General features: G+C 35.7%; 2 non-coding genes across 2 annotated transcripts; one reads left to right on the top strand and one right to left on the bottom strand.

Annotated features, from left to right (window-relative positions):
* Positions 1 to 4,365: 4,365 nt before the first annotated feature.
* trnat-ugu (transfer RNA threonine (anticodon UGU)) lies at positions 4,366 to 4,438 on the bottom strand. The gene has a single exon. It is a non-coding gene; the product is annotated as a tRNA-Thr (tRNA).
* A 582-nt stretch (positions 4,439 to 5,020) lies between these two features.
* On the top strand, positions 5,021 to 5,093 carry trnat-ugu (transfer RNA threonine (anticodon UGU)). The gene has a single exon. It is a non-coding gene; the product is annotated as a tRNA-Thr (tRNA).
* The last annotated feature ends 1,991 nt before the right edge of the window (positions 5,094 to 7,084 follow it).

Raw genomic sequence — 7,084 nt, 5'->3', positions numbered from 1 at the left:
CAGTAAGATGAGTAATAAGGATTTTGAAGCTGCTCTTGCTAGTCGCAGGACTTCAGTAACCGAGAGCAGAGCAGTCTCAGTTGAGTGGCCACTTTTGAAACCAGATTGGTTGCTGTCCAGGAGGTTGTTCTGTACAAGGAACATTGAAAGCTGGTTGAACACAGCTCGCTCAAGTGTCTTTGCAATGAATGGAAGAAGGGATACCGGTCTGTAGTTTTCAAGAAGCGCTGGATTTAGAGATGGTTTCTTGAGCAATGGGCTTACCCGAGCCTGCTTGAATGCTGAGGGAAATGTTCCAGAGTGAAGAGAGGAGTTGATAACGTGAGTAAGCGAAGGTATGACTGAAGAAGAGACCGCTTGGATCGGATCAAGTGGACAAGTAGTAGGATGATTGGACAGGAGAAGTTTGGAAACGTCCATCTCTGAGAGTGGGGAGAAGGAGGAGAAAGAGTGTGTGTCGGTCATTGTGAAGTTGTCCTCAGTCTGCAGTGTGGAGAATTGGTCACTGATGGTTCTTGTCTTATTTGTGAAGAAAACTGCAAAGTCGTCCGCTGTAAGAGTCGATGGAGGAGGTGGTGGTGGCAGATTAAGAAGAGAAGAGAAAGTCTTGAAGAGTGTCCGAGCGTCACAACAGCTGTTAATTTTGTTGTGGAAGTAAGATGTTTTAGCAGTGAAGACATTTGCAGAGAAGGAAGAGAGGAGAGACTGATATACACTGAGGTCGGTAAACAGATCTTCTCCTCTATGTCTTTTATTGTGTCTGATAGAGCTGAGATCTGTCTATTCATCTCCTCAAGCTTCTCCTTCATCGTCTGACTCTTCTGCTCTTCCTCCTTCCTCAGTGCAGTGATTGAAGCTTCTTCTTCATCTTGCAGAAACTGATGAAGCTTCATAAACTCCTCTTTAATCTGCTGTTCTGTGAGCTTAGCCTGAGTTTAAACATAAAGAAAACAGAAGCTGCTCCTTGAATTTAAACAAAGTGAAAATCTGTGAAAATGCAGTTTTGGGAGAACCAATTATGTTACCAATTGTAACCAATTATGTTTGTATTATTTCTAGGAAAAAAAAGAGAAATATGTATACTTTTTAAGATGAAATAACCTCATTGATTGTGCTGAATCTGTGATTGGAGTGTTTTTCTGAATCTCTGCACACAATACACACAAGTTATTTATGATCCAAGCAGAAGAGTTTGAGTTTCTCATTGTGGAGACTGCAGACCTCCTCAGACCCTGATGAAGATATTTGAAGTTTCCTCTCTGTAAATGACTCTCATAAGGTTTTTAACATCAAGTTAAAAAGAGGTTCACATTTTGAGGATCTTCTCTTGTAGATGGGACACTCCTGAGTATCCCTGGTCTCCCAAAACTTTTGAAAACATTCTTTACAGACATTATGACTGAATGACAGAATAACAGGAAAACTGAAGATTTGACAGCACACGGGACAAATAAGATCTTCCACAGATAGTAAATCCATTCTCACCTTTGCTACTCAAACAAAAAAATAAAAACATATTGAAATTCATGTGAAGTCCATGCAGAATAACACACTTACCAAATATTGCTTTTTTAATCCACATTGCTGACTAAGGTTTGCTGTAGTCCGGGAACTGAGAAGAGAGAGATAACACACAGTCACTTCCTATAAGTTTTTATAAGCAGGAGTAGTAGATTCTGATGTTGTGAACTCAGTGTTGGGAAGGTTACTTTGGAAATGTAATAGGTTACAGATTACAAGTTACCCTATTTAAAATGTAATAGTAGTGTAACTTTTTTAATTACTTTAATAAAGTAATGTAACTAATTACTTTTGAGTACATTTTGATTACTTTTATAAATTTCTAATGAATGTTAATTTGCAACTGTTAATCATCTTCAACCATTTTACACCATGCAGGTTTAACCTTACAGTAGTGCTCAATACTGTCAGACTTTCACCATCCTTCATCACTTAAATTAAGATGATCACATTTGAACACGTCCACCACACAATCAGACTTTACTTAGAGATTGATCTGAAGTTCAAAGCAGATTTAAAATCAAAAGAAATAGTTTATAGATACTGTTTTTTAAACCAAATCTTTGCATAACTACAGGCATCTAACTGCATCTAACAATGGTTTGGGGAAAAATAGTTAATAAAAAAATAAAAGCATATACATCAACTCAAATACGGTTATCTAATAAGCATGTGTCCTATTTTGTGTACTAAACTCCTGAAATATTGGTGTCTTTTTGAAACACTGCTGTCTCTTTGTATATGATATGATGATAGTTTCTCAAAATAAGTAAAAAATGCTCATGAAGTGACTGTTCTAGAGATTAATTTCCATTTGACTGTCTTATCCGTAAACTATGACACAAGGACTTGTCATTCGATGGCACTGACATGTTCATTGACACAGATATTTATTTTTGAGAGATGAACTAAGGATTTTGAGCAAGAGACTGGCTTTTGCAGGTAATCCATGGTGTTTTGCTATTTGTACGAGTTGTTTTGCAAATTGTGAGTTTGATTCGAGAAATGTACCAAAGCGACTGAGAAAAACTGTAATCAAGATTCACTTGCACAATTCATGCCAAATTGACAAAAAAAGTCTAATAATAATGTGTAAAAAAATTAATAAAAAGTGTGCTTGGCAGTTTATGACAACTAGATTAACCATTTTGCATTTAATGGCTTATACGATGAACTAAAGACTCAATGTTTTGAGGGGTAAGACTATTTCACAGAAAAGTATATAATAAATTTTGAGCGACATTACATTAGCAACTGATAATGTAGGAAACCGCAGATAAATGTGCGTAATCAATTGCATGAATGTACAAAAGCAATCGAAACTTTTATGATGTGTATAAATGACTAGATGATGTGGAGGTTATACAAGTAGTTTTGAGAATTTCATTTCTGATTTGAGAAATGCACCAAAGCGACTGAGAAAAACTGTAACTATAGGGCTTATTTTTTAGGAACTAGTGCTTATTCTTTAGCTACTAGTGTCTTTTGTAAAGTTACTAGTACTTAATCATTAGATACTAGTACTTATTTATTAGATACTAGTATTTATTAATTAGATACTATTACTTATTGATTACAGTTTTTTACAGACGCTAGGACACATTTCTCAATACTTAGGTCACTTTTGCAAAACTCTTCACAAAGTTCTCCTAACCAACTTTCAGCTTGGCAAAGCAGTTCATTTCACATTCAAAATGCACTACAACTACCAAAACACTTTATTCAGGTCTCAAATCAACTCATTCTTCCAGAACACTAGCAAAGGTTGACAGCCGACAGACACAGTTTGTCACCCACAAAACAATGACCTAAAAAACACTAACAACATGTAGCATTATACAATGTTTTCTTGTGTAAAACAAGGACACATCTCTGTTTATAATTCACTGCAATATATGTTACTGGAATGAATCAGACATAATGCAGAATTTGTCAATATTTTATGTCGTTTATTTATTTTTATTTTTTTTGCACTAAGTAATTCCAAAATAGAAGAAATTGTATACACACCATCCACTGATACAGATACAATAGTAATGCTAATCTACTAATTGTCCAATTGTTATTATAGCATTTAATTTTAAGATTTAAAATATATTTCATTCAAATATTACTGTAGAAATGTAGCAAATTGCTGTCTTATTCAGTTTTGTATTATGTTATTGTTTTGAACATAAGTTTAACAGTTTTGAAAACAGTATGTAGGTGCAAATTGACTTGTACGTACAAAGAGTTTTGGCAGTTGTTGTGTCTGAGTGAGAAAATAATTCATGAAATTTGAGAGATGTAGTCATTGAATGCATTTTGTGCCAAAGCAATGATAATTGATCCTCAGTTTAGCCCAAATAGACTTCTGTTGTGCTCACTGTGTGAAGAGTTTTGCAAAAGTGACCTAAGTATTGAGAAATGTGTCCTAGCATCTGTAAAAAACTGTAAATACTAGTATTTATTGATTAGATACTAGTACTTATTTATTAGATACTAGTATTATTTTATTAGATACTAGTACTTAATTCAATAGTGACTAGTAACTTTTACATTGTTACTAGTAACAAATTTAAAGTTTTTGATATTGACTTTTATGGGGATCCGTCATTAAATAGTAAATAGAAATAGGACTCACAGCTGAAAGCACACAATGTTGAACAACTGTATTTCTCATGCCAACAAGAGCCTGTGTGGAGGAACAGGACCTGGTCTAAAGACATGCATGTCCCAGTTTTCTTCCTTCTGTGAAGGTTCATGTTCATCCATCTGAGCACATTATGTCATGTGGTGTTTAGTCCTCATCAGATCTAATCCAGTCATTTTCAGAACAGGTCACTTTTCAAAAGGTTTCTAATCAGGCCCCAGCGAGAATTGAACTCACGACCCCTGGTTTACAAGACCAGTGCTCTAACCACTGAGCTATGGAGCCTCACCTGTTCATGTCCTGTCCTGGAAAGGTACTGACAATCTTTGTGCATCTGTAAGGGTGTGCCTGGCATACCAGAAGTGAGCAAAAGTCAAAAGACAAAAAGTCTAATAATAATGTGTAAAAAAATTAATAAAAAGTGTGCTTGGCAGTTTATGACAACTAGATTAACCATTTTGCATTTAATGACTTATACGATGTACTAAAGACCCGATGTTTTGGGGGGTAAGACTATTGCACAGAAAACTATATAATAGATTTTGAGCAACATGACATTAGCAACTGATAATGTAGGAAACAACAGAGAATTGTACATAATCATTTGCATGGATGTACCAAAGCATTTGCAACTTGTTCAAAGAAATGAGAAACTGCTTTTTTGATGTGCACAAGTGACACAATGATGTGAGAATTGAACAGGTAGTTTTGAGAATTTCAATTCTGATCTGAGAAATGTACCAAAGTGACTAAGAAAAACTTTAAGACATCTCAGGCTGCCTGCCAACTTAGGTGCTAACTCCAACTCAGGTGCTAACTCAAAGAGAACTCTTTATGTCACGTACATGAGTGGCAGACATCAGGTGAGGCTCCATAGCTCAGAGGTTAGAGCACTGGTCTTGTAAACCAGGGGTTGCGAGTTCAATCCTCGCTGGGGCTTAAATGGTCAGTTTTTTAAAAGGTGACCTGTTCTGAATATAAAGTTAAGATGAAGATGCAACATACTGTGCTCATATGGATAAACATAAAAACTTCAAGAAAAAGGAAAGTTTGGAATTGCTGATATGAGGGTTGTGTTGGGAAAAACAGTCATCCTTGATGAGACCAACATCAGTAAAATAAAATCAGAGACTTTACCAGCAACACTGTGAGATGCACCAACCAGGGGCTTTCAATAGAATAATAAAATAAATTAGTGAATTAAAAAAAAAGTGAAAGTCATGACATTTGCCAAGTATGGTAACCCATACTCAGATTTGATGCTCTGCATTTAACCCATCCAAGTGCGCACACACAGCAGTGAGAAGTGAACACACACACACCCAGACCAGTGGGCAGCTATATATCCAGTGCCCAGGGAGCAACTGGGGGTTCAGTGTCCTGCTCAAGGGTACTTCAGCCTTGGGTATTGAGGGTGGTAGAGAGCACTGGGCATTCACTTCCTTGATGGCAGCAAAATAAAACATATGTATGAGCTGTCAGGAGCTACAGTGTGCATTTGTATACAAATGACTGATGATAAATAATATTATGTCAGATATACAGCATAAGGTTGTTCATTTTGTTCAGTTTATCGAAAGACTATATGTGTAAAGGGGGTCGTTTCACTTTATTTTGAGGCAATAAATTTCTAATTCACAATGGAAGCAGCCATACAATGCATCCACAAGCAGATAAAGCTTACAAAGATAAAATGTATGAAAGGACATCAGAGAAGGAACATGATGTGAGATGCTGAACTGTTTAGTACAGCTCAACCTGTGTGGTCCTATAAAGTGGATTTCTAACCAAACACTATTTTTATTCACAGATGCCCTCATCATGAGAGAAACAAACACCATTCAAAACAACACCATTGTAGAAATATTTCAACAAAATTAATAGTCTGATTATTTAAAATATACACATGGTGCATTAATCTTATTGTATTGGAAGATAGATTCTGACTTATACATACACATTAAGGTCTTATCAGTTGATGCTTGAATACACATAGAAAGTAAAAGTGAGATGAAGTTTGATGAAGTAAGATTGAGATGAAATGATGTATAAGTGAAATTCCACCTGACAGGTAAATCTAGTTCACACAACATCAGAATCTACTACTCCTGCTTATAAAAACTTATAGGAAGTGACTGTGTGTTATCTCTCTCTTCTCAGTTCCCGGACTACAGCAAACCTTAGTCAGCAATGTGGATTAAAAAAGCAATATTTGGTAAGTGTGTTATTCTGCATGGACTTCACATGAATTTCAATATGTTTTTATTTTTTTGTTTGAGTAGCAAAGGTGAGAATGGATTTACTATCTGTGGAAGATCTTATTTGTCCCGTGTGCTGTCAAATCTTCAGTTTTCCTGTTATTCTGTGATTCAGTCATAATGTCTGTAAAGAATGTTTTCAAAAGTTTTGGGAGACCAGGAATACTCAGGAGTGTCCCCTCTACAAGCGAAGATCCTCAAAATGTGAACCTCTTTTTAACTTGATGTTAAAAACCTTATGAGAGTCATTTACAGAGAGGAAACTTCAAATATCTTCATCAGGGTCTGAGGAGGTCTGCAGTCTCCACGATGAGAAACTCAAACTCTTCTGCTTGGATTATAAATAACTTGTGTGTATTGTGTGCAGAGATTCAGAAAAACACTCCAATCACAGATTCAGCCCAATCAATGAGGTTATTTCATCTTAAAAAGTATACATATTTCTCTTTTTTTTTCCTAGAAATAATAAAAACATAATTGGTTACAATTGGTAACATAATTGGTTCTCCCAAAACTGCATTTTCACAGATTTTCACTTTGTTTAAATTCAAGGAGCAGCTTCTGTTTTTTTTATGTTTAAACTCAGGCTAAGCTCACAGAACAGCAGATTAAAGAGGAGTTTATGAAGCTTCATCAGTTTCTGCAAGATGAAGAAGAAGCTTCAATCACTGCA

The sequence above is a fragment of the Carassius carassius genome, chromosome 24 (genome assembly GCF_963082965.1).
Source record: "Carassius carassius chromosome 24, fCarCar2.1, whole genome shotgun sequence".
NCBI classification, from domain to species: Eukaryota; Metazoa; Chordata; class Actinopteri; order Cypriniformes; family Cyprinidae; genus Carassius; species Carassius carassius.
Note: the sequence above shows the minus strand (reverse complement) of the source record. Positions and strands in the feature narration are given on the sequence as shown.